The sequence below is a fragment of the Amblyomma mixtum genome, chromosome 8, assembly GCF_055824585.1.
Source record: "Amblyomma mixtum isolate Tamu chromosome 8, ASM5582458v1, whole genome shotgun sequence".
Taxonomy (NCBI): domain Eukaryota; kingdom Metazoa; phylum Arthropoda; class Arachnida; order Ixodida; family Ixodidae; genus Amblyomma; species Amblyomma mixtum.
Window position 1 is genome coordinate 70,594,920 of NC_143019.1, and position 27,528 is coordinate 70,622,447.

The 27,528-nt window shown below is 47.6% G+C and overlaps 2 pseudogenes; one reads left to right on the plus strand and one right to left on the minus strand.

Moving 5' to 3' along the window:
• The first annotated feature begins 806 nt into the window (after positions 1 to 806).
• Positions 807 to 2,794, plus strand: LOC149332900 (uncharacterized; annotated as a pseudogene).
• Positions 2,795 to 5,113: 2,319 nt separating this feature from the next.
• Positions 5,114 to 25,161, minus strand: LOC149332901 (uncharacterized; annotated as a pseudogene).
• Positions 25,162 to 27,528: the final 2,367 nt, after the last annotated feature.

The following is a 27,528-nucleotide window of genomic DNA, read 5'->3' on the forward strand; positions in this document are numbered from 1 at the left end:
TCTAAGTTACTGTCGACGGTCACGCGGTTACTGCCTTGGTCGGCACGGGAGCTGACTATTCTGTCATGAGCGGCCCACTCGCTGTCCGACTCAGGAAAGTAACAACACCTTGCGATTGCCTGCTGATCCGCACCGCAGGTGGTAACCTTATTACACCGTCAGGACGCTGCATAACGAGAGTTACAGGAAATGGGCGAACCTATCCTACAACCTCCCTGGTCCTACAGCAATGCTCGCGAGACGTGATTTTAGGAATGGACTTCCTGAACGAGCTTCGGGCGATCAGCCTTCGATCTAAGTCAATCACGCTTTCAACGGACAAAGCCATACCTGCTGCGACGAGCGCGACTCATCATGTTGCCTTAAGGCTGTTTCACATGGTGCGACGCGAACGAAAAAATACGGCCCGGTCGCACTGTCGTTGCGACGGTAATCGCAGCCGCCGTTTCACATGTCAACGATTACAGTCGGTGCCGTCGGTGCCGTCGGCACCCTACCGTCGGTGCCGCCTTTCAGTGGCCAAAAATTCTTTGGCTGCAATAAATGTAAAACATCGCAGAAGGCGTTGGTGTCGTAATCATGGACAATTATATTGAGCCGTGATGTATTATAATGTTCAATAAAACGTTTTCGAGATTTCTTTTTTTGCCTTTGTTACCAGATACGCAACTACGCGCATCTCGCCGCGAAGTCAACAAAGTGTTGCGCATGGTACGCACGGATCAACCTCCGGCGCGCGATCTTTGACGCGGAGCATTCAACCGTGGCACCCTAGAGGGAGCGTTCTAGCCTCCGTTTCTTTCGCTATGGACCTGTCAGTTGCGCAAAGTAGTTTGCTTCTCGAGGAGTACTACCTCCTTGAAAAGAAAAAGCTGTTGATGAGCAGTACACCAGCCACAAGCAAAGTTTCGGTGCTGGCAGACGGCCGAGCAGGCGCTCTACTAGCGCATTTCAGCCCGCAGCAGCTCCTCCTATTGGAAGAGTATTACCTTCTGCAGAAGAAAAGGATTCTATTGAGCGCTCCGGTACCTAAGCGGTGGTGGACGCGGCCGATATGACAGAACCGCAAGGAAGAGTCAGTGTTCTACACAGTGGTGAGTTTATACTGTAAAAATTCATTTTGTCTCTATTCCTCTCTTGCTTGTGTTCTCATACTAGAATTTCTGTGTGCAGATGCCTTTGCTTACGTCTGGCGACCCCGAATACTTCAAGAAATATTACAGGATGACGCCTGAAAAGTTTGAGGAGTTGCACTCCTTCCTTGAGGAGCATCTGACAAAAGCTTATGTTGTGCGCGAGCCACTGCCGTCGCGAGCACGGCTGGCAATAACGATAAGGTACGTACACAAACATATCAGTACGTTGAAATCACTTTGCCTTAATATCTCATTCTTTTTGTTTGCTGCTATTTTCCAGTGTCCTTTTAATTTTATGCTCTTCCCAGATGTAGACTTTGCACAATGTCTAAAAACATCTAGCAAATAAGCTTCAGTGAAAGCCTCGTAATCGTACATTTTTTTTTCCAGATACCTGGCTTCAGGCATGTACATGCAGGATGTGGCCCTGGAGCTCCGTGTTGGGATATCAACAGTATCCACTACAGTTCATTCTACATGCAGACTGCTGTGGACAACATTGCAGCCTTTGTACCTTAAAGTATATATTGTATCTTCATTTCTATCCACAAGTGAGCTAAACTAGTTTTTGGTGCAATTGAAGACCGAGTTCTGCATGCAGGAATGCAGATTTCGCCGTTTATCTCCACTATTAGTCTCAACAAGCAGTTTGGTGCTTTAATTGTAAAATGTATATAATTTAAATAGCTTCCATTTCAGGTGGCAACAACTGAAAAATGGCAGGAAGTTGCCAGAGGTTTCAAGGAAAAATGCAACTTTCCAAATTGTGTTGGAGCAGTCGATGGTAAACACGTACAAATCCAGGCCCCTCCGCACTCAGGCAGCCTCTACTACAACTACAAAGTATGTTGTTCTTGGTAGCAGTGCATCATGTTGAGATTTGGCTGTGTTTGCAATACACTCTCATTACAGGGAACCTACTCCATTGTGCTGCTGGCGATTGCCGATAGCAACTTAAAGTACGTTATGGTTGATGTTGGTGCATATGGTCGGCAAAGCGATGGGGGTACTTTAAACATGTCATGGTTTGGCAAGTGCCTTGAAAGAAGTAGTCTTGGGCTCCCTGGACCAGAACACCTGCCAGGCACACAGACGGCAGCACCCCATGTGTTTGTGGGAGATGAAGCGTTCCAGCTTCGGCCGGATTTTCTCCGGTCTTATTCTGGCAGGAGCCAAAGTAAAGAAAAAAGAATCTTCAACTACAGGCTCAGCAGAGCAAGGTGATTGTGGTGATTCTGCTGTGTCTATTTTACAGTCACATTAACGCAGCGTCCGAATTTATCATTTACCATTTGCTTTTCAGAAGGTGCGTGGAAAATACTTTCGGGGTTATGGTGTCACGGTTTCGCATCTTTCGACGCAGCATCAACCTTCTGCCAAGCAATGCCGACTATATTGTGATGGCATGTTGTGCGCTTCACAACTTTCTTCGTGACGATGTCGTTTACATGTCTGCCACTTCTGATGATGAACCTCGAGATGCAGCCAATGGTCAGTTGTCTTCAGATGGTGGATCGGGTATGCTTGATCTTCAGCCACCATCTGGACACAACTACAGCCGGACAGCTGCAGAAAGCAGGGATTTGTTTTGTACATATTTTTCAAGTTCTTGTGGTGCTGTGCCATGGCAGCGAACATCTGCTGGCCTGCGTAATTAGTGGATAATTCAATTGGAACAGTTCATAGGTTTTGTACCCTTCTTTGGTCTCTGTTATTTTCTGTATAGTGAAATAATCCTCATTTTTTACAGTATAAGTTCGCTGTATATAATTTATTTACCTGTGCATTACATTCCTTCAGTATTTATCAATGTTTCACCATGGAAACACTTGTGTCAAGATTGTCCTGGTCTACAGCTATAACTAGCCTTGTACTTGATTTCTTGTATAATAAAATTGTTTGTAGCTCATCTTTTTTTTCTCGATTATATTTTCTACCGCACCTAAGCATACATTGCTTGAGGGTGAGTAAGCAGATAAGCAGAGGCGTACTGGGCAAACATACGTGTTACAAAGAGACAACTTACTGCTTTATATAATGGCACACTAGCTCATTTTTTAATTAATATATTTATCACAGTACCCACACCACCTTAAATGGCATTACAGTGGGAGGGAGGGTATCGCAGTAAGAAAGAGGAACAAAAAAAAACTACAGGTGAATGGCGATGTGAACGAAAAAACGTGATAAAAAAACACTGCAACAATGAACCAAAAAAATTGACAGCAACAATTGTACCAAAAACACATGCCACGTAGTCTAGCAATTACAGGAGGCACACCTTGAGTTCGAAAAAAAATTCATTTTTACGTAATTGCATTGCACACAAACACAATTCTGCCACGAGAAAACAGTAGTTTGTTGTTAATGCTTTTCTTTTTACCCAAAAGAGAGTTGAGTTTAATGGCGCATAAGCAACTAAGGCTATCATGCGCCAAGCTCAGGGTATAAAAAATATTTTTATATAGATGTTATACAAAAGTCTAAATGGTTTGGTTTGGTTTATGGGGTTTAACGTCCCAAAGCGACTAAGGCTATGAGAGACGCCGTAGTGGAGGGCTCCGGAAATTTCGACCACCTGGGGTTCTTTAACGTGCACTGACATCGCACAGTACACGGGCCTCTAGAATTTCTCCTCCAAAGAAATTCTAGCCGCCGCGGCCGGGATCGAACCCGCGTCTTTTGGGTCAGCAGCCGAGCACCATAGCCGCTGAGCCACCGCGGCGGCAAAAAAAAAAAGTCTAAATGAACGGCGGTGTAAAGAGCCTAAAAAGTTAATTCATGCAGCCTAGTAAAAACGTAAGACAAAATTTTTGAACTGACTTATGGTAAAAGCTTTAAAGAGGGTCAGCAACCTCAGCACCCATCCTTGACTGGGCAGAATCTCGAGGTTCCCACCCGATGAAATAGGGACCTGAGCCGTCTTCTCACGATGGAGAAGGTGGATGAGGTGTGTCAATAAATTGTAAAGCACAGGGTAGGAATTCACAGTTTTTCAAGTACATTGGCTTCTTTTAAAAAGTTAAAAACGCTTGACTTATCAATAACAGCTTCTTCACCTAAAATCAATGACGGATGAAGAGGGATGTGTTGGTTGTAAAACGGGGTAAAAAACTTGTTTCTCAATGTTTCAAGTTCTCTGCACGAGATTAAGATGAGTTACTGTGAGTTCATCTCCGCATTTTTTACAGGTAGGTTTGTCTTGTTTTGTTAGTAGAAAGTTGTGGGTAAGGTGTGTGTCCAATAGGTAAACGACATAAAATAACTTCAAAAAAGCGTTCCTGATGAGTGCATGAATTTCCATTTTACCCAAAAGAGAAGCCAACCACTAGATTAAATGATAAACTAATAAATTTCGACGCCTGTGGCTTGTCTGATATAGTAACACATTACGATGATGATTTAGTTTACTGTTGCGAACGATTAGCGCACTACAGGGCTAATGTTACCAACTGCTGCTGTTATTAAGTTGCATCTTACTATAGTAACCAAGATACGTCGAATTCTTGGAGGCGAAATTCTAGAGGCTCGTGTACTGTGCGATGTCAGTGCACGTTAGAGAACCCCAAGTGGTCGATATTTCCAGAGCCCTTCACTGCAGCGTCCCTCATAGCCTGTCTTTGGGACGTTAAACCCCCATAAACCAAACGAAAATACGTAATACAAGGCATGATGGTCTTAGCCGCCTATGTGCCATAAAACCGAACACAATACGCAATAAAAGTACAAGAAACAGCACATGGTAAATAATACATGAACACATAGTAATCACAGTACACCTTTCATTGAAGCAAACAGGGAGTTTTAGAATAGGGGGACACAAATGGTTAGGTGGATAGGGGAACAGCTATGTGCCAGTGTGCACGCGCAGAACAGCTACCTGAGGGCTGTAATTGTTCTGCACATGCACACTGGCTCACCGCTATTTCCCTATCCCTCCAGCCGGTTGAGTCCTCCTATTCTAAAGCTATCTGATCTTACTCCGTAATCCGTACACCTGCAACAAACAGGTTCGGAGGGTACACACCTCTAGAATAGTTTGAGATGATGTGCAGTAACTCCATTCTGAGATCGCTTTGCATGTCTTGCGGCACCCTAAACATTGCCGGGTGCAGCGATAATAAAAAGTGCGTAACATCGTCCATCGACTGCTGAGCCGCAAAGGCGGTTCTAATCGCATCAATTCTCGTGTCAACTGCCTCCAGTTCTGCTGCACGCTTACGTGGCCTTGGTGCAGTGCTCTGTGGTTGGTTTTCTGTGCTTGTTTGCACATGGGGCACACTGGGGGTGGCAAATATAGCCTCCAAAGGGTCTGGTTCGGCAGGTGACGCTAACTCTTGCGGGGCTTCCTCTGCCGGGTAAACTTCAAACTGGGAATCGTTCCCCGACACTTGCACCTCATCAAAGCTTTCACGAAGCTCTACTTGCATGTTGCCATGACTCCTGCAAGTAAAGCAGGTTGTAAGAGAGGCAATAAGTAAATGAAAGCATATGATCAAGCTCAGCAGGTGACTCTAGCTGCACAAATGAAACTATGAAACTGGGTTTCATTTAATGGGATTGTCGTCTTGGTCACGCAATGCGTTATTCACTGGGCAATACATGTATCTGGGTGCTTACCGACGTGGTTCCAGGATGTCTTGCATGAACCTCATGCGTTCCATGTAGGGCTACCGGGCCCTAACTGACCCGCCGCTGGACCCACTCCGCGTGCTATCTTTCGATTCCTTTATGTTTCTGCGGAATGAGTCTTTTAGGTTGCGCCACCGCGCTTGAAGTTCTTCTATAGATACTGCGTAGTAGAAACAAGACACAAAGTTCAGGAGAAAGCATTTTTATTTGTTTGGGTTTTAGAAAACAAACTACCGCAGTTAAAACATGCTTAGCATGCCAGAGCTACAAACACCAGACTGTAATGCGAACGCAAAAGCTTCGTTTAATGGTGCACGGCTTTGCGCAGTAATGTTTTACATGCATGCTCGCATATTAGAAAGCTTTAGCGCAACGCTAGAAGAGTTGCTGCCCTGCAGCGGTGGTTAACTTTTTAGGGCGATCGGCCTGCGCCCGGGGGCACTGGTTCGATACTGGTAGTGGCGGCCGCGTTTCGGTGCAGGCGAAACGCAAGGCGCCCGCGTCCCAATTAAACAGTGACAGCGCCCGCCAACGAAACGCAAGGTGATTTCTAAGCACGCGAGAGAACAGCAAAATTACATACCTGATGGGTCAATTTTTTTCATAACATCAAGCACGTCTTGCCACAGGTGGCTGCGGTTCGTTTTTCGGTAGTCATTCAATGAAATGTTCCAAAGAAGTGGTCGCTTCTCTATCTCGTCAATCAGAATTTCGTTCAATAGTGTGCGTGACATGGTAGCAGCAAAAAGTATCTATAAACGTTGGGTAGCAGAAGTTCGCGGCGGGCGTGCCTTTCCAGAGCCAGAGGATAGTCAAAATAGCGCCAACGCCAAATTTCGACGGTTTCCCTTCCGTCATTTCCTGTCATGTAGCCTGAGCTGCTATTGGCTGACTACTGTGACCATCGCTGCGACCGCACCGACGCTGCGACAGTGCGACCAACTTGTTGAAACTCTGTCGCAGTGGCCCTGCGACGAGAACGACGCGCATTTCCGTCGCACACCGGCAGAAATCGCACTGCGCTGCGGCAACAATCGCACCATGTGAAACAGCCATTAAACGTCCCCGACGAAGCATTGAGCGTGCCGCCCCGATCGAGTGTCTTCGCCTGCATAGGTATTGGAGTCAACGTAAATGCCCATGGCGTCGTCAAGGGGAACAACCAGTTACTCCTGAATCGATGACCAGGCGTCGCAAGGCGAGTCGCCCAAATCCAAAATGGCCGAGCCCAGGTGCTGCTAACCAACTTCACCGAATAATACCGGCATCTAAACAAAGGTACGACGATTTGCTTTTCTCGACGAGCTGGCAGACATCAGAGATATATTTGCTCTGCCCGACCAACCCGTAGAACCATCTGACCGAGGCCAATCACCCACGTTTGATACCAACCCAGCAGTACCCCGGAGCAGACAAGACCAAATACGCAATCTTCTTCAACAGTACAGAGATTGCTTCTCATCAGCATCGAATGTGCGACAAACCCGGCTTGCCAAGCACCGTATTGTCACAGACGAACATGCCTGACCACTGCGGCAGAGCCCCTACCGCGTATCGCCGCTAGAACGCCAAGCTATCTGCAAGCAATTTGAGGAAATGCTTCGTGACGACGTCATCCAGCCATCCAGGAACCCCTGGACAGAGCCAGTCGTCCTAGTGAAACAGAAAGACAGCACCCTTCGCTTTTGCGTCGTTTACCACCGCCTGAACAGCATTCCGAAGAAGGATGTCTACCACCCCCCCCCCTCCCGCATCTACGACGCATTGGGTCCGCTGTGCAATACTAAGTACTAATCGATGAACCTGAAGAGCGGCTACTGGCAAACTGAAGTCAACGAAAGAGATCGCGAGAAGACTGCGTTCATCACACCAGAGGGGAGTTCAAAGTGATGCCATTCGGCCTCTGCTCTGCCCCAGCGACGTTCTAACGAGTAATGGTTACGGTACTCGCAGTCGTAAAGTGGCAAATTTGTCCAGTCTATTGAGATGATGTTGTAGTCTTCTCCTCAAACTTTGAAGACCACCTCAGAAGGCTTCGTATAGTACTGGAAACAATCAAGTCTTCAGGCCTTACACTGAAACCAGAGAAGGGCCACTTCGCCGATGAGGAGCTGCAGTTCCTTGGTCACGTCGTAAGCAAGGATCGAGTTCGCCCAGACTCTCAGAAGACGGCTGCGATCGCAGAGTTTCCACAGCCTACTGACAAGAAAGCTATATGCAGATTTCTTGGATTGTGCGCTTATTACCGGCGATTCGTTAAAAAGTTTTCGCGCATCGCTGAACCTTTGACCAAACTTACCAAGGCTAATGTGCTTTTTAAAGGGAAAACGCCGCAAGTGGCAGCTTTCAAAGACCTGAAGCGCCGCTTACCGTCCCTTCCTGTGCTCTCGCACTTTGATGACAACGCGGAAACCGAAATTTATACCGATGCAAGCAGTGTGGGCTTAGGAGCGGTCGTCGTTCATGAAAATGGTAGGTAGGAGAAAGTTAGTGCGTACGCTAGCCATTCACTGTCGAAAGCCGAAGCCAATTATTCGACAACCGAGAAAGGATGTCGCGCCATTATTTGGGCCACGTCGACATTTCGCCCCTACCTGTACGGACGACCATTCAAGGTTGTGAGCTATCACCATGCTCTGTGCTGGCTAGCCAATTTGAAAGATCCCTCCGTCCGCCTTGCTCGTTGGAGACTGCGTCTTCAAGAGTTCGACATAACTGTAGTCTACAAATCTGGCCGCAAGGATTCCGACGCAGAGTGCTTGTCCGGAAACCCCGTCGACGGAGCACCCGAAGAGGAAGACGACGACGCTTTCTTAGGACCGGTAAGCGCTAGCAGTTTCGCGCAGCAGCAGTGGTCGGATCCTGAGTTGCAAAGCCTAGTTGATTATCTGAAATGCAAGACCGCATCGCCTCCCCGAGGATTCCAGCGCCAACTGCCGTCCTCCGTCTTTCACAATAATGTCCTCCTGAAGAAGAACTTCAAGCCCGAAAGGGCAGTGCATCTTCTTGTCGTGTCCAAAAATCTCAGGCAAATAATTATGAAGGTATGTCATGATGACCCGACTGCAGGGCATCTCGATATTGCTCGCACGTTGCACCGTATTGGCCGCGGCTAGCTGCAGACGTTTCCCAATACGTGAAAACGTGCAGTGAGTGTCAGCGACGCAAAACGACTCCAATTAGACCCATCGGTGTCCTGAACCCCTTACCACTTGCAACTAAGCCCTTTCAGCAAATAGAGATGGACCTTCTCGGCCCCATTCCGACTTCATCATCAGGTAACAAGTGGATCATCGTGGCCACAGACTACATGGCCCGCTACGCCGAAGAAAAAGTGTTGCCTAATGGTACTGCATCAGAAGTCCCTAAATTTTTTGTGGAACGAATTTTCCTGGGGCACGGCGCCCCCGAAGTGCTCATCACAGACAGAGGAACGGCGTTTACAGCTCTTCCAACGGACTCACAGAGCATCTGAACATAACCATCACAGACATGCTGTTCATGTACATCGACGCCGAACACAACATGTGGGACACCATTGTGCCCTGCGTGATCTTCGCCTATAACACTGCCATCCAGGAGACAACCAGATTTACCCCATTCCAGCTTATATGCAGCAGGAAGGCCACGACAACACTCCACGCAATGCTCTCGCACGTTTCATACGAAGGCAACCTCGACGTCGCCGCCTACATTCATCGCGCCGAGGAAGCCCGCAGACTTGCGTGGCTTCACGTTAAAGACCAGCAGCACACCGACGCCCGACGCTACAATCTGCGCCGACGAGACGCGCATTAGAAGCCGGGTGATCGTGTTTGAATTTGAACGCCAATTCGCTGCCGTTGATTGAGTGAAAAGTTGCTGCGGCGCTACTTTGGCCCGTACAGGGTTCTCCGTCGCATCGGTGGCCTCGACTATGCAGTCATCACCGACGGCACGACAGCATCTTAGCGATGACGCACACGCCCGAAAGTCAAACATGTCGTACTCCTTAAGCCATATTATAAACGCTAAAGGACTCGAAGTCTGCGTTCTCCGTGTTTATTTTCATTTTTGAAGCATCGAGGCGACGCTTCTTTGGGATTCTTTTGGAGGGGGGTAATGCCACGCATCATTGTAGTGTCCGTTCGTTCGCTCTCAATGCCGCAGGAAAGGGGCGTTGTCATTTTTGTTTGTGACGCGAGAAACGACCGGAATAATCTCGATTGATCACAGCCATGAACAGCTGCATCTACGTTTTTCCGGATTACTTTATATTGATCTTCACCTGTTATCTCGATAGGATAGGATAACTTTATTTGGCTCTAGCGCAAGTGCTTTTTTTTATGTGGTCAGATGAGTCCATCCGCAACGGTCGGTTGCCCCTATTCCAGGGCTCCGCTGGATGCTGCCGTCAGCTGAGCTCGCCGTATCAAACCGATCTGGTCATCGCGGCAGTCGCTGGAGAGCAGACCCTCCCATTGCTCCACACTGGGGTTTTGTATAACTGGGACGATGTCGACTTTCTGACATGCCCATGTGATGTGATACAGTGTAGGTTTTTCATGGCACCACGGACAATTGTGTGCGTAAAGTGTGGGGTGAATTTTACTTAGTGTGTTTAGATTTGGATATGACCCCGTTTGCAGTTGTCTCCATGTGACAGCCTCTTCTTTGTTTAAAGATTTGTGCGGTGGTGGGTACCGCATCCTGCTGCCTTTGTAGTTGTTGAGTATGGCCGAGTATTCCTGAGGTACTGGCAGGGATTCCTCAAGGTCGTTGACGTTGGATGCTCGGTAGTTAGTATATCCTCGAGCTATCCTGTCTGCCTCTTGGTTTCCTGCCACCCCCGTGTGCCCCGGTACCCAGATGATCTTATGTTTGATCGGCTTGTGTGGTTTTGCATGTATTTGTTGCGTCTTGCAGTCTACAGAGCGGAGTATGCGGAGCGCTCTGTGACCTACTCTGCCGCAAAGATAGTTGCGGCAGGCTGCTTGTGAATCAGTAAGAATTGTCAGTGACCGCCCAGTCCGATAGCCCTCCGCTGCCGCTAGAGCGACGGCCGCTTCTTCAGCCTCAGCTATCGTGCAGTCTTGCAGGGAGGCGCTGGTAATCTCGTGTAATTCCGAGTTGACTACAGTTGCCACTGCGTTGCTGGTGCCTTGTCCCCTAGTCATGGCATATGTGGCAGCGTCGACATACACTGTTGTATCCTGGGATGCGTGTGTTTTCTGTAAGCGGTCGGCCCTTGCCTCTCTTCGGTCTTTGTGGAGGTTCGGGTCCATGTTTCTTGGTATTGGTGCCACCCTGAGCGTGCTGCGGTACTCATCGGGGATCGTTTTAGTTCTCAATATTTCTCGAATTTGTTCGGTGTAGCCCAGTTTCTTTAAAAGAACTCTGCCTGTGGAGGTCTGCTGTAGTCTGCGCATTTGGGCAACATGCTGCGCTTCCCGTAATTCCTCGAACGTGTTGTGCAGTCCCAAGGCTAAGAGCTTTTCAGTTGAGGTGTTATGGGGTAGCCGAAGCGCGGTTTTATACGCTTTGCGTAAAATCGCGTCCGCCTGTTGTATTTCACTTTTGATATGATTGTAGTACGGGAGACTGTATGTCGCTCGGCTGACCACTAGGCTCCTGACCAGCTTGAGTGTGTCTTCTTCGCGCATGCCATGACGTCTGTGTGAGATGCGCGTAATCATGCGGGCCACTTGAAGTGTAGATGCCTTTAATAGCGCAAGGGTGTGAGTACAGCGTTGATTTGACTGTATCCACATCCCTAGTACCCGTATGAGTGTCTTCTCTGGTATTGGCTCTCCTTCGAGGTAAACTTGTAGTCGAAGTTCTTTACTGGTAGGGACTGTTCGGTTCCGTTTTCCTCTCCAAACCCGTAAGAGCTCAGATTTTTCGGTCGAGCATGCTAGCCCTCTTGCTTTGACATAGTTTTCAACGCAGGTGGCCGCTTCTTGTAGCCTATCCTCTTTCTCGCCGAGTGAGCCAGTGTTAGTCCATATTGTGATGTCGTCGGCATAAATGGCATGGTGGATGTCGTCAATTTCTTTTAGTTGCTTCGCCAGTCCGATCATGGCCACGTTGAATAGCGTGGGTGAAATGACCGACCCTTGAGGTGTTCCCTTGTTAGGCGTTCGAAACTTCTCGGACCGAAGTTCTCCTATACCGATGGTTGCAGTTCTGTTGGATAGAAATGCTTTGACGAAGCTGTGAATCCTGCGCCCGCAGTTCAGGTTGTCCAGGCCCTTAAGGATTGCTTCGTGGCTCACATTGTCAAAAGCCCCTTTGATGTCTAGGGCCATTATCACGTTTTCTCCGTCCCGAGGAACGTTCCGAAGTACACCTTCATATAATTGGAGGAGTACGTCTTGAGCTGATAATTTTGCTCTAAAGCCGAACATGCTGTGAGGGATCAGTTCGTTGTCTTCCATGTAGTTTTGAAGTCTCTGCGTTACCACTCGCTCGTATAGTTTTCCCAGGCATGACGTAAGCGAGATCGGCCTGAGGTTTTCTATCTGCAGTTTCTTGCCTGGCTTGGGTATCATCACCACTTCAGCATGTTTCCACTCCTCGGGGACAGTTTCAGCTTCCCAATGTTTGTTGAGGAAGTCTGTCAGTTCAGCGACCAGCGCATCGCTGAGGTTGCGGATGAGTGCGTTGTTTATTTTATCCGCTCCCGCGGCCGTATTTCTGGTGGTGTTTCGCATGGCCGCGTAGACCTCTTCTCGTGTGATGGGTCTGTCCAGATTAGCGTTATCGTCTCCCCGGTACTCCCCTGTATAGGTCGGCGGGTTCGTGCTGCCAAAGCATTTGGCGCGCAATCTGTCGAGGAGTTCCGAGTCAGTGCCCTCGAACTGGTGAATGAACCGGTATATGGATTTATTGTTTTCAGCTTTTGTCTTAGTCGGATCGAGGAGCGCTCTAAGGATACGCCAAGTCCGTGTCGTGCTTAGCGTCCCACTAAGGGAATCGCTGAATTGTTGCCAATTTTGTTTTGCCAGCTGTGTGGCGTATTCCTCTGCTTTCGCTGTAATTTCGGCGATTTTAAGCTTGAGTTTCCTGTTATGTTTTTGTTTTTTCCATCTCCTGGTGAGACTGCGCCTAGCATCCCAAAGCTTGAGCAGCCGACCGTCCACCTCGGGTGTTTCCGCTGTTCGGTTTATGGTTTTGGTGTACTTGTCTTGCCTAGTCCCAAGTGGCGCATTTCTAGGTTCACTTAAAAGTCACCTTGCTGCGAAAGCTCGGCGCAGGCACACGACAACATTTTTTAAGGTGATAACGATGGATCATATTAAAAAACATTTCTTTATCATTATCATCCCCATGGGAGGCATAATATTGCGACTAATCTCAAAAGAGGCATCGCTGAGGAAACACCTGAAAAACCAACAAATTATCTGAAGAGCAGCGGCAACAGCAGCAGTACGCAAAACGACGCTTAAGAAGATAGGCTAGTGTTGGGACGTGACGCATCCATATACTTAGCGAAGCGCAAGGAGACAGCGCCACTGTAGCCCTCAACCACTATGCAATTACCATAGAGATCCATTTGGATGTTTTCTCTCCTTCCTCTGAGATTTGATATTACCTTTGTTGGCGACTTATGAAACCCATTTCCATCTGTTCACTAAATTGACCCGATTCACCCGGAATCCCAGAACGAACGCGGACAAAGGGACGAAGACGACTTACACTCGCCGCTCAATAGGTATCAAAGCCTACGGCGATGTTTGAATGATTTAAGATCATCGCTTAAACAGCGGGCGTGTTCGTCTCGGGTCTGTTTTGAACCTCGTTTGTGTGTAAAGTTATCGCAGAAATTTTCTTTTTGCGGTCTACTATTCTGAAAAAAATGCTCCTAGTCTTACAGAAGATATGGTGTTATGTTTGGCGTACGACCGACATCCGCCTCGGTTTGCCCAAATTGAAGCTAAAAGCATTTCAAGCACAACAGTCGAGGTAGCCGCTCCCATCCTCACTAAGCAGAAACGCAAGCTACTGAACTCTGAAGTGCTTGCTTGCTGCAAGCAAACCATAGCAAGCTATATCTTTGTTAACAGGTTGCCACTATTGTGTTCATTGTCTTATGTGAAGTTGAATGAAAGTTTGAAAATTCTCAACATTTAGAGTGTATCACATGGGGAATAAATACTCTCCGAATATGCGCACCCTTTCAACTCCTAGATTTTTGTTGTACGCCACCTTCAACATTTTCACACCCAGCAAATGGAAGAAAATCAAAATCACAAGCGCTCGTCCTGTTCGCTTCCTCGTCCGTGTCCCCGTTTTTCGCTCTCATGTCTTTCACAAAAATTTTTGAAGACCGGAGCGACTATCAATAAATGACTCTTTCAAAAAATTTCAGCTTGACCCATTGAAACTGCGTTATATGTGGGGCTTGAAAGAGCTTATTGTTTGTTTGATGTTATTTGCGCTGTAAAGGACAAATACTATGCCCAAAATTAGCACTTTTTCTTTGTTACAATTCATAATGCTCTTTGATGCGGAAATTCTGTCGTCTCTCATGCAGGTGTGCCACGTGTGGAAAAATGCGTCCACCCTTGATTACGGCATTGCTTTTTTTGAACTTACGGAATTACCCGAGTTCAGAAAGTGCAAAACCCCTGCTATAAAGAAGAGACTGCTTGCTGGACCCTGGACTACACTTAGGTTCTTGCGTGTCTTCAATGATTTCCTACACGTGGAGAAGACTAAATCCAACGGCCAGCCGCCAGAAGGATTCCTGAATCGCTGTATGCAGCTTTAGTAGCTACACCTTCCTTCCATGAAAATAAAAGGTGGCTTTGTCACCCGAGCACTGCACGCTTATTATTACCGAAGCCATACTTCTCTTTTTTCAGCTTCGGCATCTGCTTGCAAACAATCCCCAGAATTTCTGAACCATGAGTGGGTGGCAAACATATTGCTCCTAGGATAATCTCCTCATGCAAGAGGTACAATTGCAGAAATTATAAATTCGCTCACCGGTGCTCAAAAACACTCAATAACCAACAGCCTCATGAGAGAAATAGTAGCTAGTGAGAAATTCATTATATCATCAACTTGAATAAATTATTTTTTGAGACAAGCTTAAATACTATAATCAGTATTCACGGCCTGAGGCTCTGACACTCCTTAAATATAATTATGAATGTTTAATGTGCGAAGATTGTCCTTACAGATATGCTCTTGCCATGCGCTTGAGAGAAGACAATTGGTACCATATTTTGCGAGAATGCCAGGGCGTCCAAGCCAAAAGAATTTTAGAACCCTTCTTCATCTCAGGAAAGCATGGAGCCTCACTAAGAAATGAAGGGCAACGCTTATCGCGGTGACTTGTTTTGTGACCTGACTGTTTTGTGACCTGACTGCACCACAAGGCCAAGCAGCCAGGAAAATAGCATGTCGCGTTGCATTAATGGCAGCGGCAATCATTACACAAAACTAAATGTAGCCTATCATCAGTGTGTAGCCCAAAACACAGTGCAGAGCATGTACTTTGAGGGGATGCACTCGCCCCCCCCCCCCCCCCCCCCTACGTGGTTCGCTTTCCCGCAATGCACCTCAACTGTGGTTTGCTCCCCCGCAACGCACTCTTCTCAGTTGTATGGAGGGCGCTCGCGTCGCAGCGACACTAGGGTGCCTCGATGCCAGCGCCGCCGTTCAGGGTGGTGCCATCCTTTGACCGCTCCAACGCCGCCTCTCTCTCCCTGCGGCGCCATTTTGAATCACAGCGGCAGGTCGGGCTCGTCTCAGTTGCTTGCTGCAAGGAGCTGAGCTTCCGTTTTTCGAGGCCCAGTGGCTGCGGACGATCGGTGGTGGCTTTATTTGTTTGACAGTGCTCTACCGCATGACTGAAGAGCTTGTCAAGTCCAACGAGGCAGCATGACGGGTTGTTGTGTGCCAGTGTGCGCCGGGTCAACGCGTAAAGGCCTACGCTGTTTTCGCTTCCTCCGAGACTCCGAGCGAAGGAAAAAATGGGAAGCTCAAGTAAAGCGGGATCAGCTCTAGAGTGCATTGCTTTAAATGTTACACCTCACTGTGCTTTTTTACCACTCTGTCTCGTTCTGCTATTTCGTGGTTTGCACCTTTTTTTTCATACTTTGTTTTCATGTTTGCGGCGAAGGTTGCACAACACTGTGCACAACATTTTTCCCCTAAATCTTGTTGACTTATTTCATGGTTTGAACCTTTTTTCATGCTTTGCTTTTATGTTTTCCTTTAAGGTTACACCCCACGCTACATGCCTCACTTTTCTGTCCCAATGTCTTGCTTGCTTATATTGTAGTTCGTGTTTTTTTCATCACCAGCAATTACAGTTGGCATTAAATGATTAATTTGCATTATCTTTTGTTTTGTTCTCTGTACACTCTGTAAGAGGGTAGGCTGAAAGGCTATGTGACATATTTGTCTTCCTGAGTAATAAAGATCAACTTTTAGGTAGGAGTTATTTTTCGAACAGCCTAACCCATCAGCACACAATTTTGTAGACAGAATAGGAAATACACGGATAGCCAACGCTAAAAACCGCGTTGTTTTTTTTTAACAAAACCCTCTATGGTCGATTTTTTTCGAAAAGCGTGACTTTTCAATGTCGATTAATTCGATTTGGAATTTAAACTTTTCAGAATTACTGCAGTTTTTTTAATGGCTAAAATCCAATCTTTCTTGAGCAGGTTTACATGCATGGTTTATTAATGAATACCGATTGGCTTGAATAAAATAAATATAAAGAATATATGTAGAATTGTGTTTCACAAACTGAGGAATCGCAGGAGAGCAACCGGTGCGTAGGTCCAGGGCGCAAGCGAAGTGTGCAAGCGTACGCACGCAAGAACATTCGGTGGTTGTGCGCCCTTCATAAAAATGAAACGAGTGAGAAACTTCCAATAATCCTTTATGCTATCGCCAACGAGGGGCGATTCGTTTCCTTTGGCCTCGAGAAAGAAAACGAAGGAGCAGTGGCAACGTCGGTGTACGGCGGCATCATTTGTATATACCAGCGCCCGCCCCATAAGCAGATGTAATTGCGCCCTTGTGAGCAATAAACGGGCGAGCAACTCGCAGTTACCCTTTGAAAAATTAGAAAGCAGACAGACACCAGTTTTTGCGAGCAGAAGAAGCGGAAACAGCCCGCACGACGATAGCGAAACCACCCGCAGCGCTCGAGCGGCTGACGACACGCGGGCGTTAACAGAACGTGGGAATTAAAATCCAAAATATCGTGAAAAAAGAAGAGCCAGCAATTTCTTCTATCCGCATGGAGCAGCAGCACCTGCCCGGCAACAGATCTTTAAAAAATTAGCGCGTTTTTCAAACCAACAGACGGAACAGTAAATGTTCAACCTCGACCACCTGGGGCTGTAAAATTAAGTCATGCAATTACGTCTTCGACCCTCGGATGTTAAAATGGCTATTATGAGTGAGAAGATACGCAGTGCGATGTTGATGAAAAAGACAGTTCCAGTCAAAAGCACTCTCACACCCGCCGAAAGTAAGAGTGGCGCCGTTACACACGCTAGCGCAGCTGATCCAATGTGATTCAATATGGCGGCGCCCGCGATGTTGTCTCCACCCTGTACGGCGGCGCTGGCATCGAGGCACCCTAAGCGACACCAGCGCCACGGATGGCGTTTTGCTGCGCACTCGCGGGGGAGAGCCGGTCCTCTTCTGCTCGGGACCAGGGAAGCATGCGGACGTTTCGCGCGCCGCTCCACTCTTCGTCGACGGTCGTCTCGTGGTCGGAACATGGTCCCGCCACCCCGTCCCGTCCGGCCTCGGAGCGTCCCCTTTGCCCTAGCGGGGGCGAACGTTCGCTCGTAGCCGTGCTGGTGAGTCGGACATCCTCGATTCCTCAGTGTATTTTGTTGCTAGCTGGCGTTATTGTTGTAGCAATAAATGCCTTGTTTGTGTCAGCCAGTGTGTCGTTCCTTCGTTCCTGCAGAGCACGTCCCGCCGTGGTCGGCGTGCGCTCGTAGCGTACGCGACCGCGGGGTGGGGTCCGCGTGGTTTTTAACTGGGTCTGCCGCTGTTAAACGGGGAGAACGTATTTATCTCCCCCATTTAAAACGCCACAACTTCTATATCAGGAGTGAAAAATTACAACGTGCCTCCTAGTAAAAGTGATGAGCAGACGATGCTTTTCATAGCAAAGTGCAAAGAAGCCAGCCATCTGGCTTTAAATACTTCTGTTTTCCGGCCGCAGCCAATGCCAGAATTGAGAACATGTTTGCAACAACATCGGGAGAAAAAAACTAATTGCAAAGCATAATAATGGTGCGCCTATAAGATCATGTCCAAGCGCAAATTTGGTCTCATTTGTTGCGACCTCAGGAGGCTCAAAGAAGTACTAATCGGGCGCTAACGGATCATTTGCATATTTCGAAACGCAATGACAGCGGTGTACGTCACATTAAAGTGTTTCATTCCTCCACTTCTTACTTCAAGGCAAATAAACAGAATTCGATTGGTTCTGCTATGGAATGTGACAGAAGCTACTATAGCCCATTAGATGTATGATTATAGAGCGCTAAACGCTTATTATATGCATTGTTTCCGCGATGCCTTTTCTTGACCGATTAGTAGCGCGTTGATACGATTAGGGGACAACAGGACCGTGAAGTTCTAGTTAAATATTTGAAGGGCATACAAGCGCTGTTTTTCTTATGCATCTTGAATGAAATTTTGGACCCATTGATTGAAATCTGCGAAACCTCGCTCATTTTAATGTAGTCTTATTTGCCACCTACTAGCTGTGCTTTATCTAAATTACCGTTATCTCAGCATTCAAACCATATTCTTTACCCTATTTTGTATGTCACAAGGTAAAGCTCTGTTTTCTGTTTTTCTGCTCAGCACCTCGGGCAGCTTTAATCGTTGCAGGGCTGAAGCCAGCAGCTTACACCTCCTCGCTGCTGCAAGAGATGAAAATGGCTACGGCTTAGCTAGGCTAACCCTAGTTGTGCTGGCGAAACCTAGCGAGACACAGCACTTCCAGAGACTCTAGAGACACTGGATAGGCAGCGCACCCGACCTGCCACCCTCAGATGGCAGTTAATAGATGATCGCGAGAGATTTCTCACCCCATGAACGCTGCGGCCAATTGCTGCTGTGCTGCTTGTCTGCCACAGTTGTTGTTGTTGTGACTGAGAGAAGAATGAAAAGGAAATTGCGCGGGCCTGCCTACTGGCTCGAGCCAAGCCACCACCGCTGCCACGTGCAGATAGAGGAGAGTTACAGCCTTCTCAGCGCTAACGCATGCAGCCCACATCTCTCACTCTCTCCGCCGACAAGTACCTCAAAGTGTGACTGATGCGTCCAGTGACCCACGAAGTAAGCTATGCCCCCTCCTTTCCTCAAAATCGACGGAGTCTAGACCGAGACGTGTCACGCAGTTACTGCGTCTTTTCCTTTCTTCAAAAAATTAGCAGCGGTTTAGCTCTGGTTAAACCGGGTAAATTGCGTAAGAAATAATGTACGCGTTCTTCTGGCGATTCTTCAGCGCGTTGCATTCGCCTATTAGCATTGCGGCGTTTATGAGCAGTCAGGTGTTTAGATTCTTCGGTGACCGATGACGTGGAGGTGGAAACAACTTTATTACAAAAAAAATCTTCCAGGGCGGTCCCCTACTGGTCCAGGAGTCCACGGGCTTGTCCTTCACGTAAAGCCCGATCCACCAGCCCTTTCCTGGCCGTTGGGCTGAGCGGTCCGTAAAGCAGCCTCCCAGGAAGAATGAGTGGGATTGGGGACGGGGGACAAGGCCTTTGGGGAAGGACATTCCCAAAGGTAGTGGAAAAGTGTGGATCTGGGCACGCCACAGGTGTTACAATCAGGTGGAAAGGTGGGGTGGAAGCATGAGAGACCGTGGGGTGAAATGAAACAGCCTGTGTGTAATTGCCGCCATGTGGCGCTGGATAAGGGCGACAAGGTACTGTGGGGTGGTCGCAGTGTCATGCGGCTGAATTTGTAAAATGTGGTGATATGTAGAAAAGACCGATATGGCTTCTTGCGCAGGGTTGGGTGCCTGATCATCCGGGGTCCGGGAGGAGAGTTCTCGGGTCAGTGCATGAACGAGCTCATTACCGGCGATCGAGGCATGCCCAGGGACCCACGACAGAGTAACCGTTCGGTCGAGAGAGGTGGCCGGGGTAAGAATACGGTGTGTTGCCGGCGTCGCCACGCCCTTTAGGTAGTCGCGGTACGCTGCCTGGGAATCTGTGCAAATTTCGGTTATGTTTTTGTCAATGGTGGAGTGGGCCAGAGCAAGTGCGATGGCGGCTCCTTCCGCCTCTGCAGGCGAATTAGTTCGGATAGTGGCGGCGGCCCCCACTGTGCCGTCTTCATAGACTGCAACTGCCATGAAATATCCTCCTTTAGAGTTTTGTGCCGCGTCGAGATAAAGGATATCGGAGCGGTTGCCGTATGTTTTGGTGTAACAGCTCGCTCGTGCCTGCCGCCTACCGTGGTGGAGACTAGCACTCATATTGCGCGGTAGGGGCTTCTGATATATGTGATCCTGCGTGCGCAGAGAAATCATGTAAGGTGTAGGACTTGTTGGGGTGGGAATTGGTGGATTGAGACGTAGCTGTCGCAGTACGCATTGTCCTGTTTCCGTGCGGCTCAGGCGGACTAATTGGTTGGTGCGTTGAGCCTCTATTGATTCGATCACTGTATTGTGGGTACCAGTGGCCAGGAGACGTTTCGTGCTAACCGTCCGGGGAAGACGTAGGGCGGAGGTGACAGCCGTGCGTATTAGGATGCCTGCCTGTTGTCTTTGCCGCTGAGTGAGTATGTGGTATGGAAGGTGGTATGTAATGCGGCTAATGATTAATGCATTTGTCATATTGAGGGTCTCGCGTTCGACAGCCCATGATTGCGTGCTGCCACCCGCCTGATAAGTGCAGCGACCTGTTTGGTCCGTGTCTGCAAGAGCTGAAGGGTGGCGGTTGCATCGAGTGTGTTGTTAATTAGAAGGCCGAGAATCTTCACCTGAGGCACAATGGGCACTGGATTCCCGTACATGTGCAGTTCAATCGGGGGGTCACTGGGGAGGGGTTTCAGCTGCAGGAGTTCCGATTTATTTGGAGAGCAACGGAGGCCTGTGTTTGCTAAATGAGTGGTGGTGATGTCTATGGCAGATTGCAGGATAATCTAGGCTGTTCCAAGGGATCCTTCCGTTGTCCACAGGGTTATATCATCTGCGTATATGGCTATGTGGAGCCCTGGGATAGCAGCAAGGGCATTTGCCAGTGGCGCTAGGGCAATGTTAAATAGTAAAGGTGATAGAACCACCACTTGTGGGGTTCCCCGGTTAGGCAGGGGGAAAGGCTGGGAGGCAATATCCCCAAGGTGGAGGTCTGCCGTGCGTCCCTGAAGGAAGGCCCGAATATATTGCCATATGCGGGTGCCGCATCCCGTGGTGGCTAATGTCGTAAGGATATGGTCATGGCTTATTGTGTCGAAAGCCTTATGAATATCCAGGGCCAGTATGGCTCGCGTAGCGGCTGTGCGGCGCTTAGTGCAAAAGAGGGACTCTTAAAGTGCGAGAAGTGAACCACTCTGCGAGGTAGAACGTTGTCGCCGGGCCGCATCCTTAGCACGACGCTTTGCAAGACGTTCTTCACGCTGTTCTGGCGTCTCTTGTTAACGTTGTCGCTTTCTCGCTTCTTCCTGTCGCTGTCACTTCTCCTTAGAGGACTGCATTGCATTCACGCTGTTGTTGTTGTGACTGAGGGAAGGATGAAAAGGAAATTGCACGGGCCTGCCTACTGGCTCGAGCCAAGCCACCACCGCTGCCACGTGCAGATAGAGGAGAGTTAAAAGATCAGAGGAAAGAGAAAAGGGAGAGAAAAGACGCGCGTCGTAGCAACAACTGCGTCCGCCGGAGCGGACGCTGCTGAAAAAACAGATAAGCGGCCGATGCTGCGCTCGCCGAAGCGAAAACAGATGTTCCCTACATAGCATTCACGCCAAGGCAAGCGCGCATTTCTAGACGCTTAACAGCGCGGGAGCATGGGCGCAGCCAAATTTGGTCACGTGACCATTCCGCCACGCTGCCAGAGAGTCCACAGAACGCCATCGGCCGTTCGGCTGTACGCCTTTTTCGTCGGTAAATTGGTTTTTGAGGGAAGGAAATGTATATGTGTGGCATATCTCGGTGGACACCTCAACCTCGCCGTAACGGGAAGGGAGGTCGATGAGAGTGAACGAAGAAACCGCATTCACTAGACGCGCCTTTGTTCACTCCGTACTATCGGGCTGGCGTGGAGGAGTAGTTAGCATGCTCGTCTCGCAGTCTCGCACTCCGGAGACCCCGGTTCGGTTCCCGAACTGGACCAATTTGCTACCCCGTCTATTTATGTGGTCTGACTAGAAAGTAGACTAATTGCTTAACCGATATCATTCGAATGCTATCGATGCAAGGCGAAAGCGCTTCCTGGTGCCCTGTTTTTAATTTTTCATATTTTACTTCTTCATTTCATTTTTATTTTTGTTTTATTCTATTAATTTTTTTACTTTTTCTTTACTGTTTTTATTCTTTATTTCTTTCATTCCATTTATGAGACCCATGCATTCACTAGATGAGCCTTTATTCACGCTCCAGTCCTGAGCCTTCGTAGCGGAAACCGAACTTTAAAAAACAGTTCGGTTTCCGCTACGAAGGCTCAAGACTGGAGCGTGTGTTTTTTGACAGTTCGGTTTTCAAATGAGTACTTATATTCTGTTTCGCGCAAAAATCTGTACAAGGATTTCATATCGACGCTCTTCCCGCCCCCACTGTATCGTTCTGTCTACTTTGGGCTCGTCGGTCATGTTTTACAGCGAGTGCGTAAAATGCCAATTTCTCCTTGCACCAAAACATTTTTCTATTAATTACACACCGAAACTCTACCTGTCAACACGTGGCTCGATAACAAAAACATTTTTCTGTCTTCTGTAAACTGTCGCTTGTGCAATGTGCCTGAAACAATTGAACATTGTTTTATAGACTGCAAAGACGCGATTTTGCATTGCGATGTGCTGCAGAGCACGCTACGAAAAGATTTTCTGCTAAATTCCCACTGTGTGCGCTACCTTGTTCTTTCCCAACCTGACTCGAACCCCTATGATATTGTATATAAGTGAACTGCGCAACAACTTAGACAGGACACAGACAGAAACACATACAACAGTTCACAAGCGCAACTACAACAGTTTAATGGGGTGAAACAACAGCATATATACGCAAAAGCAGAGCATGCGCAAAGGTAGAGCAGGTACACACATCACAAAGACCGCAATTTTATACAAACGAATCAAGATATCAAACTTCAGCATCATAGATCTGCAACGAAGCATCACTTACGCAGCGATCAGATAGTTTTTTAATATGGAAGGCCTCTAAGACAAGCCGGGCTTTTACATTGGAACTCCTGCCTAGAATCTTTGTCATCTCAAATCTTGCCCTACACGTGCAGGACGAAATGTGCCTTACAAGGTTTGAATTTTTATCATTATTTTCAACATATTTTGCATGCTCCCGTAGCCGGTCATTAACGCAACGGCCAGTTTGGCCTACATAAGAAGAGCCACAAGAAAGGGGCAAGCTGTATACCACTCCTGTGGCGCACTTAACATAGGAATTGCCATGCATTTTTTTGCAACCCCTTTCACAAACGCCAGAAATGCGGCAGCAAAGCTTTGATAGCTTGTTGGGGGCTGAGAACACCAAAGATACCTGGTGTCTACCGGCCGCTTTCTTCAGGTTATGAGACACCTGGTGCACATAGGGGACCACAACCGGCTTTGAAGCAGATTAGCCAGGTCTTTTTTAGGCGCCTTTTTGTTTCTACAGGAGGGTTTCAGCGACGGCAGATATGACCAGACCAGGGAAGCCTACCGCCAAGACGCAGGAAAACTGATAGTCGAGACTTTCCTGCATGCTGAGGGCACGACTTGTGAAGCGCCGACTCCAAACAGAGAGACGCAATGGCTCTTATTACAACCTTGGAGTGTGAGGAGTCGTATCTCAGTAGCTCCTTGTTAGCACGGGGGGAATACATATGGCAAACGTGGCTGCCGCGGAACATAAGATTGAGGTCCAAAAAAACGTAACTCATGATTATCTGGGAGTTCATGTGTAAAAACCAACCCTCGTCCTAATTGATTAAAAGCAGTTAAAATCTCTGAAACAACCTGGTCAAGGGACTTAAAGGTCCCAGACTTTAAAAGGATTAAAAAAATCTTCAACATATTTAAAAACTCTTAAAACTGGGCCGTCACTTAGGGTTAGTTGCAATGAGTGGTCAATATCAGATAAAAAGATGTCGCATAAAATGGGTGCAACACACGAACCTATGCAAATGCCTTTGCGCTGCAGATAAAACTGGTTGTCATGAAAGATAAAGGTAACATATCAGGCAATATTCTAAAAGCTTTAAAAAATGATCTGTAGAAATGCCGGCTATGTTCTGGAATGCCACCGCCCCAAGCTTTCGATACAATCTCTAACAGAGGCCAACAAGTCAGCATGTGGGACAGAATAAAAGAAAGTTTGAATATCTACAGAGAAGGCAGAACCTATCTGATGGCTATTTTGCAGAACCTCGGCAACATCAGCTGCCTTTTTTTACTGAGAACGGATTGTTAATGGAACGGCATTTAAGCTTAGCAAGAAGGAATCGGCTCACTTAGTGTTGCCAGGATCCCTTCTCACTTAAAATAGTCCTAAACGAAAGATCAGGTTTGTGCGTTTCTGCTGGAAAAAATACTGACAAAGAATTCTTAGAATTGGCGTCGATTGCGTTTGCTAAGGACATCAGTTGCAAGCTCTTACAAAAGTCAATAAATTTGGTTTTTACTCTCACTTCGCTTTTTCTAACGGGCGCAAAGTTCTTGCGAACCACCTCGAGTGCTTTTTCTTGATAGAAGTCATTAGGTAAAACTACAAATCTGCCCTCTTTGTCGGATTGCAGTAAGCGCAAATCATTACTTTTGAAATGGTGCACAACAGAATTAACGTCCAAACAGCCCTTCTTACACGTACGATAACTAGCACACCTTTTTAGGCTGTCCACTTCTTCTAGGAGGCACCGTTCCTTGTCCTCATCGTTGGTCTTTGAGGCGATATTCCTATTTATGGCGAGGAGCTCATGCGCAGGTACCTGGGGCTGGATGCCAAACTTGGGCCTTTTTCCAGGACGGAAGAAATCTTCTCTGGGACTGAAGAGCCTCCAGCGAAAACCACGCGTTCCTTATTGTGATGGCTTCTATTCTTACCGCAGAAGGCAAGAAGGTAGGCAAGGTCCGCTCTCCATTGCTGTTCGATGAGGTGCGAAGGTAACTTCTCGAGGTCAGCTATCTTCTTCTTGGCGAACCATTCAGGGAACAGTTTTTGGCAGACGACCCACATCCAGTCATGGTAGAGCATAATCTGGCGCCAATGCTCCGACCGAAGAATCTTCACAATTCTTTTTACATGGCCCGACGAAGGTTGAACAGGGCCTGCAAGTGCCCTAAAACACACAGGGATAACCCCCTTCCTGAGGCAGAAGGCATACTGCCTTGCTAGACACGTTGAAGTGACGATGTGCCGCACTAGGTGATCCAGGACGGAAGGATGAAGGGGTGGGGTACAAAAGGAAGGGCCCGCTGTACTAGAAATACAGTTCAGAAGAGCGTGTTATCGGGCTAGTTGGTTCTGCATAGTATATAAGTGAAGGGCGCAACAACTTAGACAGGACACAGAAAGAAACACATACACAGGTTCACGAGCGCAACTACCAACTGTTTAAAGGGGTGAAACAACAACCGCATATATACAGAAAAGCAGAGCATGCGTATAGGTAGAGCAGGCACACACATCACAAAGACCGCAATTTTATACAAACGAATGAAGATATGAAACTTCGAATGAAGATATGAAGGATCAAAGCATTGCTGCCGCATTTCTGGCGTTTGTGAAAGGGGTTGCAAAAAAAAGGCATGTCACTTCCTATGTTAAGTGCGCCACAGGAGTGGTATACAGCTTGCCCCTTTCTTGTGGCTCTTCCTATGTAGGCCAAACTGACCGTTCCGTTAATGACCGGCTACGGGAGCATGCAAAAAATGTTGATAATAATGATAAAAATTCAAACCTTGTAAGGCACATTTCTTCCTGCACGTGTAAAGAGAGATTTGAGATGACAAAGATTCTAGGCAGGAGTCCCAATATAAAAGCCCGGCTTTTCTTAGAGACCTTCCATGTTAAAAAACTATCAAGATACGAAACTTCAAGAAACGAATCAAGATACGAAACTTCAGCATCATAGATCTGCAACGAAGCATCACTTACGCAGCGATCAGATAGTTTTTTAACATGGAAGGTCTCTAAGAAAAGCCGGGCTTTTATATTGGCACTCCTGCCTAGAATCTTTGTCATCTCAAATCTCTCTTTACATGTGCAGGAAGAAATGTGCCTTACAAGGTTTGAATTTTTATCATTATTATCCACATTTTTTGCATGCTCCCGTAGCCGGTCATTAACGGAACGGCCAGTGTGGCCTACATAGGAAGAGCCACAAGAAAGGGGCAAGCTGTATACCACTCCTGTGGCGCACTTAACATAGGAAGTGACATGCCTTTTTTTGCAACCCCTTTCACAAACGCCAGAAATGCGGCAGCAATGCTTTGATCCTTCATATCTTCATTCGAAGTTTCATATCTTCATTCGTTTGTATAAAATTGCGGTCTTTGTGATGTGTGTGCCTGCTCTACCTATACGCATGCTCTGCTTTTCTGTATATATGCGGTTGTTTTTCACCCCTTTAAACAGTTGGTAGTTGCGCTCGTGAACCTGTGTATGTGTTTCTTTCTGTGTCCTGTCTAAGTTGTTGCGCAATTCACTTATGTACTATGCAGAACCAACTAGCCCGATAACACGCTCTTCTGAACTGTATTTCTAGTACAGCGGGCCCTTCCTTTTGTACCCCACCCCTTCATCCTTCCGTCCTGGATCACCTAGTGCGGCACATCGTCACTTCAACGTGTCTAGCAAGGCAGTATGCCTTCTGCCTCAGGAAGGGGGTTATCCCTGTGTGTTTTAGGGCACTTGCAGGCCCTGTTCAACCTTCGTCGGGCCATGTAAAAAGAATTGTGAAGGTTCTTCGGTCGGAGCATCGGCGCCAGATTATGCTCTACCATGACTGGATGTGGGTCGTCTGCCAAAAACTGTTCCCTGAATGGTTCGCCAAGAAGAAGATAGCTGACCTCAAGAAGTTACCTTCGCACCTCATCGAACAGCAATGGAGAGCGGACCTTGCCTACCTTCTTGCCTTCTGCGGTAAGAATAGAAGCCATCACAATAAGGAACGCGTGGTTTTCGCTGGAGGCTCTTCAGTCCCAGAGAAGATTTCTTCCGTCCTGAAAAAAGGCCCAAGTTTGGCATCCAGCCGCAGGTACCTGCGCATGAGCTCCTCGCCATAAACAGGAATATCGCCTCAAAGACCAACGATGAGGACAAGGAACGGTGCCTCTTAGAAGACGTGGACAGCCTAAAAAGGTGTGCTAGTTATCGTACGTGTAAGAAGGGCTGTTTGGACGTTAATTCGGTTGTGCACCATTTCAAAAGCCATGATTTGCGCTTACTGCAATCCGGCAAAGAGGGCAGATTTGTAGTTTTACCTTAGAAAAAGCACTCGAGGCGGTTCGCAAAAACTTTGCGCCCGTTAGAAAAAGCGAAGTGAGAGTAAAAACCAAATTTATTGACTTTTGTAAGAGTTTGCAACTGATGTCCTTAGCAAACGCAATCGATGCCAGT